The sequence below is a fragment of the Pristiophorus japonicus genome, chromosome 6, assembly GCF_044704955.1.
Source record: "Pristiophorus japonicus isolate sPriJap1 chromosome 6, sPriJap1.hap1, whole genome shotgun sequence".
Taxonomy (NCBI): domain Eukaryota; kingdom Metazoa; phylum Chordata; class Chondrichthyes; family Pristiophoridae; genus Pristiophorus; species Pristiophorus japonicus.
In genome coordinates, this window is record NC_091982.1 from 89,195,194 (window position 1) to 89,207,778 (window position 12,585).

The window sequence follows — 12,585 nt, forward strand, 5'->3', positions numbered from 1 at the left end:
ATTGGATCACCCCTATCCGTAATTATTTCCATTCGGCCAAGCTGGTCACATATCTTGTCCAAGGATTACAATCCCAAGCTCTGAATGGTAGCAGTATGAGCATTCGGGAGGCGAGCAAAGACTGGCATAACAGTGCTGCAGATGTCCCTGGAGACACCATTCGCTCTAAAGCTGCATGCATGCTCTTGGTTCCTTGCGTGCGCACTCCACACATGCAGGTTGTTGAATCCTCCACCACTATCAGGTGTTTACCAGATGCTGCGAGGCAATTCCCTCAGTGATTTCAACAATCTCTCTTGCTCAGTAAGCATGCTTCTTTTAAACCTCGTCCCCAGAGATCCGTTTCCCTAACCTCACCAGCTGTGTACAGAGATGATCCCTTCCCTTCCCGGCCCTGCCCCCTGACCCCCGCCCCAACGGGCAGCTTCCTTTTTCCGTTCCTCCACTTTTAGCTGATCCTACTTACTTTTGCTGAATGCGTCACTTATAATATGCTACCCTCCAACTGATTTCCTAACAATGCTGACACCGGCCTCAGTGATGTCTGAATTTGCTAAGACCTTCTAGAAGGAATTTAACATTTAAAAGGCCACTTTCTGGAGTGCAATCGACCACATTCAGGTAATTGTTTAGGTTTTTGATAATGCTACTCTAACGTGGACAGTCCCGCGCAGAGATTCCGCTCTGACTAAGATCCATTCCCATGGCGGCTGCAAAGGAACTTCAGCTCCATTACCACCTCATCAATTGTGGTGAGCTCCCATCATATTTTTCACTTATCATTTTTCATATGACTGTTGGAATTTTCTTTTGCCTTTGGGGATGATGAGACGTCTGTCCTTCACCATGCAAATGTTATTTTGAGCTTTTCAAAAGTATTGCTTCAGTCCTATTGTGGATGGGCTCGTTGCTGTATAAATAATTACTTTACATCTCAATGGAAAGGTTAGTATTAGTTTGAGCAGAGCTTGCATATGGAAGACCCATTCTGTTGAAAGATGCTTTAATCTGTAAGTCTGCCACCTGCATTCTAACCGACAATAAAAATGATTATTCGGGTTGATTGGGAGCGACGATCGGGAGATCCTTTAAGGTGGGGTCGGGAGGAGCAGGAGTGTTCAGGTAAGTTAGTTACCTTCTACGTTGCAGACGATCCATAGGGCTGGTTTCCCTGAGTGCAGCCTGCGACGGCTTCAAGCAGCCTCAGGGCAAACTAATGTTTGAGCAGGGACGTCAAGTAGGCATGAGGCACCATATTTGCATTTAAAAGGGCTAAAGTTCACCTCGTTTGTCCTTGCCCTATATGACATTCGGTGCACTTCCAGCTGCATGTGTGACATGCTTTCCACCTGCCATTTGGGGCCTTTAGTAGGCCGCATAGCAACTGAAAAACAATTTCTGGGCCTCTATTTTTTGACAGGACCAACATTTGTGGCTATTCCATACGAAAGGAATTAAAACTAAGGAAATATCAAGGGAGTTAATTTCCACAGGGGTACCCCGATTTCCCCACTGCAACTTTGGCAGAAGAACTGTGGAAATCATAGAAAAAGGGTATAAGTGCAATTTATGTTGTTTTTCCTGAGTTTCATCAGCTCTTCCCGTAAGCTATGGTGGAAGAATGGGAGAACTGCTATGGAAATTCACTCCACAAATATAATTTAAGAAACAACTGGATCCTACAATTGCGAGGGGGAGTATTAAAATTTCTCTAGATAGAGAACCGGTCTTCCTCCTCCATAATTATTTTGTGATTACATTGGGGAAGAGGCAATGAAGAGTAACAGTGAAAGCTGGAAGCCAGTCCAGTGACAGTACATTGTGTGGTATTGGGATAGTTATGATTCCACTTTCCATCTAAAGTAGAATCTAATAGATTATTGGTGTTCACAGTCTGTAGGAATCTGTAGTTTCAAACCACTCATGGGGTGGTCGCATTGGTAACAGAGAGCAAAATGCTTGTGGATACTTCTCAAACCATTTGCTAAGTCTCAGTTTCAAAATATGCAGTTTGTAATCAGTACAGGACTGGGGGAGGGTTGGGGTAGGGGGAAGGAGGGTTGGAGGTGTTCCAAATTCTCTGTACTCTCCAGTCAAGATCTGGCATCACACCTGGGTGGTTGTGTTTGTTTATAACTGGCAGCTGCTTATGCATATTATGTATTATAAACTCACATTACTTACACAATAAGTGGGGCCTATGGGAAAACTTGCCATTTCTTTTTGATGTTGTAAGAATTCTCTCTGACAATTCTGACATGCGAGCTAAGAGTGAGTCATTCTTAAAAGATCAGGCAGTGAACAAGGCTGTGTTTAGCCCAGCTTGGACTTGCTACTATTGCACCAATGACTGGAAGCAAGTTGTTGCTACAATGGATTAGCATTCAATACACCATTCAAAAGACCTGTACCTGAGCTTAGACCAAACAGGTCCCATGTTATCAGTATCGGCCTTAGCTCAGTGGCAGCATTCTTATCTCTGATTCAGAATAGTGGGTTTGAGCCAAATTCCTGGACCGGACATATAATCTAGCCTGATACATTAGTGCAATACTGAAGGAATGTTGCACTGTCAGAGCTGCCATCTTTTGGATGACACATTAAACCAAGATCCTATCTGCTCACTCAGGCGCATATAATAGAGCCCTTGGCAATATTTAAATAACACCAGTTCTCCTGGTGTTCTGGCCAACATTTATTCCTCAAACAACACCAACAAAACAGATTAATTAGTCATTTATATTATTGCTGTTTTGGGATCCATGTTGTGTGCAATTTGACTGTCACAGCTGCTTACTTTCTAACGGTGACTGCAGTTCAAAAGTAATTCATTGACTGTAAAGTGCTTTGGATGCACTGAGGATGTGAAAGGCATTATTTAAAAGCAAGTTCTTGCTTACTGCTAAATTCTACATCTCAACCAAGCATGTCTGCATTGACATTGGGCAGAATCCTGGCTTAATGAAAACTGAAGCGCCATTAATGGCTTGATTGGGAAAAGAGTGGGTGGCCAAGCCATACAGATCTTTAGTTGACCTAAGGCAGCAGTTAGTAGTTGAAGTTCTGACGAAAGGTCATCGACCTGAAACGTTAACTCTGATTCTCGCTCCACAGATGCTGTCTGACCGCGGAGTATTTCCAGCATATTCTGTTTTTATTTCTGAAGGTCCTGTTCTGTGCTGGTCATAACAGGATAGACCTGGCTTCCAATTCAACACATTAATGGCTACTTAGCCTACAGGCAGCATTGGATACATTTCAGTCCCAGAGTTGCAGCCAATGTTGTCGCTCTCCTTGCTGGTGCACCAAACCACCAGTTCTTTCCAGGGCAATGGCTTTGATGCATCATTATGTTGCCAATATAATCTCAGAAAATGTAACTATATTCAACAGAAGCAGTCTTGCATGGTTTAGCTTTAGAAGAGCTCAGAATCACTATTTTAAAGGAACTTTTTTTCTACTTAAAGCTGGCCAAACTGGCAAGTTTCAGAAAGCATCTTACTTTGTATTGTAAATGTGTGAGCAACCTTTAGGATACAGCCCTTTATAAACATATTATTGAAGAGCTGTACTGAAAGGGGTGGGATATGGTTAGTTCTTAGATTGCTATAGTAACTACGTGTCTTTTATTCCATCTTGTACCACAAATCAATAATTTTGGTTGCTGGCAGAGTTGAAATGCCATTCACTTCATTACGAGTGGAGAGGTCAATCCTACTGAGGAGAAAACTCAAGCATAAAGGCAATCCACTTGCCAAAGCTGACTTGATTTGATATCTAGATAAATAACGTTCAATTTTCGTGGCATTTGGATATAAAATGAAGTAAAATAAGCACTTTTACTCTATTTAATTGAAATCTGTATTAGACAGGCCATTCTGTCTTTATCAGATATTGTATTGATCTTGCACACTTTAATGCCTTCAGAGAAGAGGAAGTTTGAAGTGAGTTTTGTGTAAATCTCTGAAGGATTGCTGAATGTGCCGATGCAAATGTCAATCATGAATTCACTTCAGTATCAAAAAATTACATCAAAAACTGAAAGATGCTCAGAGATTTGGAATCCAATGTCAAACCTCATTTGCCAAACTTCTTATCGGACTACACCTTAGTTTTAATAAGCAGTCAATTCAACATCGCCCAATTGATCTGCTAATGAGAAAACCTTTACTACAAGGTAAAGTTGATATTTTTTTTTCTTTTTTTTGTTTTTTTTCTTACCAATTGTCACCCCTTCCCTCCTGAAGGTGTTGACTCCTTATCTGGGTATAGTTGCAGTGCATCGGATTGCCAACAGGCCCCTACCTGGTGGCAATTATTCATGCGTGATTCTTGATGGTGGATCTTGGCAGGCTACATCACCATGGTGGCGGCTCGATGGATAATCATCAGGAGTAGGAATCCTGCTAGCTGAAACTCCAACCATCTCAGACCTATTGTCTAGAACTCTGCCTTGCTATTTCTCTTCCTATCTTCGAATACTACATTTTTGACCACAATTCTGATTACCGTTCTCTTTGACTTTTGCTTGCTGTCCATTTTGTCTCTGTGATACACTTTGGGGTGTTGAATATGTTAAAGGAGCTATATAAATTCAAACTGTTGTTGTTTGGTTGATTATGCTTTTCTTTTCCTCCAACCATCATCATCATCATAAGCAGTCCCTCGGAATTGAGGAAGACTTGCTTCCACTCCTGAAGTGAGTTCTTTGATGGCTGAACAGTCCAATATGAGAGCCACGGACTCTGTCACAGGTGGGACAGATAGTCGTTGAGGGAAAGTTTGGGTGGGACTGGTTTGCCGCACGCTCTTTCTGCTGTCTGCGTTTGATTTCTGCATGCTCTTGGAGTTGGGACTCAAGGTGCTCAGCACCCTCCCGGATGCACGTCCTCCACTTAGGATGGTCTTGGGCCAGGGACTCCCAAGTGTCAGTGTGGATGTCGCACTTTATCAGGGAGGCTTTGAGGGTGTCCTTGTAGCGTTTCTGCTGTCCATCTTTGGCTCGTTTGCCATGAGGGAGCTCCGAGTAGAGCACTTGCTTTGGGAATCTCGTGTCTGGCATGCGGACTATGTGGCCTACCCAGTGGAGCTGATTGAGTGTGGTCAGTGCTTCAATGCTGGGATGTTAGCCTAATGAGGATACAGATGTTGGTGCGCCTGTCCTCCCAGGGGATTTATAGGATCTTGCGGAGACATCGTTGGTGATATTTCTCCAGCAACTTGAGGTGTCTATTGTACATGGTCCATGTCTCTGAGCCATACAGGAGGGCAGGTATTACTACAGCCCTGTAGACCAGTAAGTAACCTTTCAGCATTGTTGTTGCCAAATTAAGTTTATCTAAAGGTTAAGTCATGGCAGGAGAGCTCGGACACGTGTTATATATGGGAAGTCAGGATGCTTTCGGTGTCCCTGAGGACTACATGTGCGAGAAGTGCATCGCCTGACAGACAACATTGCAGCACTGGAACTGTGGGTGGATGTACTCTGGAGCATCCACGATGCTGAGAATGATGTGAATAGCGCATTTAGTGAGTTGGTCTTACCGCAGCTAAAGGGTACACAGCCAGATAGGGAATGGGTGACCAACAGGAAGAGCAGCGCAAGGAAGGTAGTGCAGGGGTCCCCTGCAGTCATCACCCTACAAAACAGATACACCGCTTTGGGTACTGTTGGGGGGATGACTCTTCAGGGGAGGGCAGCAGCAGCCAAGTTCATGGCACCATGGGAGGCTCTGCCGCACAGGAGGGCAGAAAAAGGAGTGGGATAGCTATAGTGATAGGGGATTCAATTTTAAGGGGAATAGATAGACGTTTCTGCGACCACAACCGAGACAATTTGAGTATAGGAGCAGGGAAGTCTTACTGCAGTTGTACAGGGCCTTGGTGAGGCCCCACCTGGAATATTGTGGTCCCCTAATCTGAGGAAGGACGGTTTTGCTATTGAGGGAGTGCAGCGGAGGTTCACCAGACTGATTCCTGGGATGGCAGGACTGACATATGAGGAGAGACTGGATCGACTGGGCCTGTATTCACTGGAGTTTAGAAGGATGAGAGGGGATCTCATAGAAACATATAAAATTCTGACAGGACGGGACAGATTAGATGCAGGAAGAATGTTCCCGATGTTGGGGAAGTCCAGAACCAGGGGACATAGTCGTAGGATAAGGGGTAAGCCATTTAGGACTGAGATGAGGAGGAACTTCTTCACTCAGAGAGTTGTTAACCAATGGAATTCCCTACCGCAGAGAATTGTTGATGCCAGTTCATTGGATATATTCAAGAGGGAGTTAGATATGGCCCTTGTGGCTAAAGGGATCAAGTTGTATGGAGAGAAAGCAGGAACGTGGTACTGAAGGAATGATCAGCCATGATCTTATTGAATGGTGGTGCAGGCTCAAAGGGCCAGATGGTCTACTCCCGCACCTATTTTCTATGTTTCTGTGTTTCTATGTTTCTATGTTTACTCCAGGATGGTGTGTTGCCTCCCTGGAGCAAGGGTCAAGGATGTCTTGGAATGGGTGCAGGACATTCTGAAAAGGGAGGGTGAACAGCCAGTTGTCATGGTGTATATAGGTACCACCGATTTAGGTAACAAAAATGGGATGAGGCCTTACAAGACGAATTTAGGGAGCTAGGAGATAAATTTTAAAAGTAGGACCTCAAAAGTAGTAATCTCAAGATTGCTATCCGTGCCACGTGCTAGTCAGAGTAGGAATCGCAGTATAGCTCAGATGAATATGTGGCTTGAGGAGTGGTGCAAAAGGGAGGGATTCAAATTCCTGGGACATTGGAACCGGTTCTGGGGGAGGTGGGACCAGTACAAACCGGATGGTCTGCACCTGGCAGGACCGGAACCAATGTCCTAGGGGGAGTGTTTGCTAGTGCTGTTGGGTAGGAGTTAAACTAACATGGCAGGGGGAAGGGAACCTATGCAGGGAGACAGAGGAAGTAGAATGGGGGCAGAAGCAAAAGATAGAAAGAAGAAAAGTAAAAGTGGAGGGAAGAGAAACCTAAGGCAAAAAGCAAAAAGGGCCATATTACAGCAAAATTCTAAAGGGGCAAAGTGTGTTAGAAAGACAAGCCTGAAGACTCTGTGCCTCAATGCGAGGAGTATTCGGAATAAGGTGGACGAATTAACTGCGCAGATAACAGTTAACGGGTATAGAAACATAGAAACATAGAAAATAGGTGCAGGAGTAGGCTATTCGGCCCTTCTAGCCTGCACCGCCATTCAATGAGTTCATGGCTGAACATGCAACTTCAGTACCCCATTCCTGCTTTCTCACCATACCCCTTGATTCCCCTAGTAGTAAGGACTTCATCTAACTCCTTTTTGAATATATTTAGTGAATTGGCCTCAACAACTTTCTGTGGTAGAGAATTCCACAGGTTCACCACTCTCTGGGTGAAGAAATTCCTCCTCATCTCGGTCCTAAATGGCTTCCCCCTTATCCTTACACTGTGTCCCCTGGTTCTGGACTTCCCCAACATTGGGAACATTCTTCCTGCATCTAACCTGTCTAACCCCGTCAGAATTTTAAACGTTTCTATGAGGTCCCCTCTCATTCTTCTGAACTCCAGTGAATACAAGCCCAGTTGATCCAGTCTTTCTTGATAGGTCAGTCCCGCCATCCCGGGAATCAGTCTGGTGAACCTTCGCTGCACTCCCTCAATAGCAAGAATGTCCTTCCTTAGGTTAGGAGACCAAAACTGTACACAATACTCCAGGTGTGGCCTCACCAAGGCCCTGTACAATTGTAGCAACACCTCCCTGCCCCTGTACTCAAATCCCCTCGCTACGAAGGCCAACATGCCATTTGCTTTCTTAACCGCCTGCTGTACCTGCATGCCAACCTTCAATGACTGATGTACCATGACACCCAGGTCTCTTTGCACCTCCCCTTTTCCTAATCTGTCACCATTCAGATAATAGTCTGTCTCTCTGTTTTTACCACCAAAGTGGATAACCTCACATTTATCCACATTATATTTCATCTGCCATGCATTTGCCCACTCACCTAACCTATCCAAGTCGCTCTGCAGCCTCATAGAATCCTCCTTGCAGTTCACACTGCCACCCAACTTAGTGTCATCCGCAAATTTGGAGATACTACATTTAATCCCTTCGTCTAAATCATTAATGTACAGTGTAAACAGCTGGGGCCCCAGCACAGAACCTTGCGGTACCCCACTAGTCACTGCCTGCCATTCTGAAAAGTCCCCATTTACTCCTACTCTTTGCTTCCTGTCTGACAACCAGTTCTCAATCCATGTCAGCACACTACCCCCAATCCCATGTGCTTTAACTTTGCACATTAATCTCTTGTGTGGGACCTTGTCGAAAGCCTTCTGAAAGTCCAAATATACCACATCAACTGGTTCTCCCTTGTCCACTCTACTGGAAACATCCTCAAAAAATTCCAGAAGATTTGTCAAGCATGATTTCCCTTTCACAAATCCATGCTGACTTGGACCTATCATATTACCTCTTTCCAAATGCACTGCTATGACATCCTTATCTCTCCCTCCTTTTTTAAAAAGTGGGGTTACATTGGCTACCCTCCACTCCATAGGAACTGATCCAGAGTCAATGGAATGTTGGAAAATGACTGTCAATGCATCCACTATTTCCAAGGCCACCTCCTTAAGTACTCTGGGATGCAGTCCATCAGGCCCTGGGGATTTATCGGCCTTCAATCCCATCAATTTCCCCAACACAATTTCCCGACTAATAAGGATTTCCCTCAGTTCCTCCTCCTTACTAGACCCTCCGACCCCTTTTATATCCGGAAGGTTGTTTGTGTCCTCCTCAGTGAATACCGAACCAAAGTACTTGTTCAATTGGTCCGCTATTTCTTTGTTCCCCGTTATGACTTCCCCTGATTCTGACTGCAGGGGACCTACGTTTGTCTTTACTAACCTTTTTCTCTTTACATATCTATAGAAACTTTTGCAATCCGTCTTAATGTTCCCTGCAAGCTTCTTCTCTTACTCCATTTTCCCTGCCCTAATCAAACCCTTTGTCCTCCTCTGCTGAGTTCTAAATTTCTCCCAGTCCCCGGGTTCGCTGCTATTTCTGGCCAATTTGTATGCCACTTCCTTGGCTTTAATGCTATCCCTGATTTCCCTTGATAGCCACGGTTGAGCCACCTTCCCTTTTTTATTTTTACGACAGACAGGAATGTACAATTGTTGTAGTTCATCCATGCGGTCTCTAAATGTCTGCCATTGCCCATCCACAGTCAACCCCTTCAGTATCATTCGCCAATCTATCCTAGCCAATTCACGCCTCATACCTTCAAAGTTACCCTTCTTTAAGTTCTGGACCATGGTCTCTGAATTAACTGTTTCATTCTCCATCCTAATGCAGAATTCCACCATATTATGGTCACTCTTCCCCAAGGGGCCTCGCACAATGAGATTACTAATTAATCCTCTCTCATTACACAACACCCAGTCTAAGATGGCCTCCCCCCTAGTTGGTTCCTCGACATATTGGTCTAAAAAACCATCCCTTATGCACTCCAGGAAATCCTCCTCTACCGTATTGAGAAATTAGGGATGCGTGCAATAAAGGTACAGCAGTTATCATGGGTGACTTTAATCTACATATTGATTGGGCTAACCAAACTGGTAACAATGCGGTGGAGGAGGATTTCCTGGAGTGTATTAAGGATGGTTTTCTAGACCAATATGTTGAGGAACCAACTCGGGAGCTGGCTATCCGAGACTGGGTGATGTGTAATGAGAAAGAACTAATTAGCAATCTTGTTGTGCGAGGCCCCTTGGGGAAGAGTGACCATAACATGGTAGAATTCTTTATTAAGATGGAGTGACACAGTTAATTCAGAAAGTAGGGTCCTCAACTTAAGGAAAGGTAACTTCGATGGTTTGAGGTGTGAACTGGCTAGATTAGACCGGCAAATGATACTTAAAGGGTTGATGGTGGATAGGCAATGGCAAACATTTAAAGATCACATAGATGAACTTCAGCAATTGTACATCCCTGTCTGGAGTAAAAATAAAACGGGAAGGTGGCTCCACCGTGGCTAACAAGGGAAATTAAGGATAGTGTTAAATCCAAGGAAGAGGCATACAAATTGGCCAGAGAAAGCAGCAAGCCTGAGGACTGGGAGAAATTTAGAATTCAGCAGAGGAGGACAAAGGGTTTAATTAAAAGGGGGAAAATAGAGTACAAGAGGAAGCTTGCCGGGAACATAAAAACTGACTGCAAAAGCTTCTATAGATATGTGAAGAGAAAAAGATAAGTGAAGACAAACGTAGGTCCCTTGCAGTCGGATTCAGGTGAACTTATGATGGGGAACATCGAAATGGCAGACCAATTGAACAAATACTTTGGTTCTGTCTTCACGAAGGAAGACACAAATAACCTTCCGGAAGTACTAGGCGACCGAGGGTCTAGTGAGAAGGAGGAACTGAAGGATATGCTTATTAGGTGGGAAATTGCATTAGGGAAATTGATGGGATTGAAGGACAATAAATCCCCAGGGCCTGATATTCTGCATCCCAGAGTACTTAAGGAAGTGGCCATAGAAATAGTGGATCAGTTCCTATGGACTGGAGGGCAGCTAATATAACATCACTTTTTAAAAATGGAGGGAGAGAGAAAGCGCATAATTATAGACCGGTTAGCCTGACATCAGTAGTGGGAAAAATGTTGGAATCAATCATTAAGAATGATTAAGCAGTGCATTTGGAAAGCAGTGACCGGATCGGTCTAAGTCAGCGTGGATTTATGAAGGGGAAATCATGCTTGACAAATCTTCTGGAATTTTTTGAGGATGTAATGAGTAGAGTGGACAAGGGAGAACCAGTGGATGTGGTGTATTTGGACTTTCAAAAGGCTTTTGACAAGGTCCCGCACAAGAGATTGGTGTGCAAAATCAAAGCACATGGTATTGGGGATAATATGCTGACATGGATGGAGAACTGGTTGGCAGACAGGAGACAGGAAGCAGAAAGTCGGGATAAACGGGTTATTTTCAGAATGGCAGGCAGTGACTAGTGGAGTGCCGCAGGGTTCAGTACTGGGACCCCAGCTCTTTAGAATATACATCAATAATTTAGATGAAGGAATTGAGTGTAATATCTCCAAGTTTGCAGACGTCACTAAACTGAGTTGCAGTGTGAGCTGTGAGGGGGACGCTAAGAGTTTGCAGGTTAACTTGGACAGGTTAGGTGAGTGGGCAACTGCATGAAAATGTGAGTTAATCCACCTGGGGGGAATAAAAAAACAGTAAAAGGGAATATTATTTGAATGGGGAGAAATTGCAACATGCTTCGGTGCAGAGGGACCTGGGGATCCTTGTGCATGAAACTCTTTTGAGTTTACCTGAAAAACATAAACATTAAACCGTGCCACCTGCCTGGGTGACACAGCATCCTTGTGCATGAATCCCAAAAAGTTAGTTTGCAGGTGCAGCAGGTAATCAGGAAGACGAATCGAATGTTGGCCTTCATTGCGAGAGGGATGGAGTACAAAAGCAGGGAGGTCCTGCTGCAACTGTATAGGGTATTGGTGAGGCCGCACCTGGAGTACTGCGGCAGTTTTGGTCACCTTACTTAAGGAAGGATATACTAGCTCTGGAGGGGGTGCAGAGACGATTCACTAGGCTGATTCCGGAGATGATAGATTGAGTAGACTGAGTCTTTACTCATTGGAGTTCAGAAGGATGAGGGGTGATCTTATAGAAACATTTAAAATAATGAAAGGGATAGACAAGATAGAGGCAGAGAGGTTGATTCCACTGATCGGGGAGACTAGAACTAGGGGGCACAGCCTCAAAATACGGGGGAGCCAATTTAAAACCGAGTTGAAAAGGAATTTCTTCTCCCAGAGGCTTGTGAATCTGTGGAATTCTCTGCCCAATAAAGCAGTTGAGGCTAGCTCAAATCACAGATAGATAGATTTTTAATCAATAAGGGAATTAAGGGTTACGGGGAGCGGGCGGGTAAGTGGAGCTGAGCGCACGGCCAGATCAGCCATGATCTTGTTGAATGGCGGAGCAGGCTCGAGGGGCTAAATGGCCTACTCCTGTTCCTAATTCTTATGTTATTATGTTCTTATGGCAGATGCAGTATAATGTGGATAAATGTGAGGTTATCCATTTTGGGGGCAAAAACGCGAAGACAGAATATTATCTGAATGGCAGCAGATTAGGAAAAGGTTGAGGTGCAACGAGACCTGGGTGTCAAGGTCCATCGGTCATTGAAAGTTGGCATGCAGGTATAGCAGACGATGAAGAAGGCAAATGGCATGTTGGCCTTCATAGCTAGGGGATTTGAGTATAGGAGCAGGGAGGTCTTACTGCAGTTGTACAGGGTCTTGGTGAGGCCTCACCTGGAATATTGTGTTCAGTTTAGGTCTCCTAATCTGAGGAAGAACGTTCTTGCTATTGAGGAAGTGCAGCGAATGTTCACCATACTGATTCCCGGGATTGCTGGACTGATATATGAGGAGAAACTGGATCAACTGGACCTTTATACATTGGAGTTTAGAAGGATGAGAGGGGATCTCATAGAAACATATAAAATTCTGACGGGATGGGACAGGTTAGATGCGGG

The 12,585-nt window shown here is 44.4% G+C and overlaps 1 protein-coding gene across 4 annotated transcripts in view; it reads left to right on the forward strand.

The window, feature by feature from the left end:
• The first annotated feature begins 369 nt into the window (after positions 1-369).
• The window catches only part of LOC139265737 (protocadherin-11 X-linked-like), a 578,096-nt gene continuing 565,880 nt past the window's right edge, over positions 370-12,585 (forward strand). For 3 of the 4 annotated variants that reach the window (XR_011593618.1, XR_011593619.1, XM_070883060.1), the window contains exon 1: positions 370-621. The gene's annotated coding sequence lies outside the window, so the exon portion shown is untranslated. Of the gene's footprint in view, positions 622-644; positions 753-12,585 lie in introns of those variants that run through there. The other variant, XM_070883061.1, reaches the window with a different exon arrangement.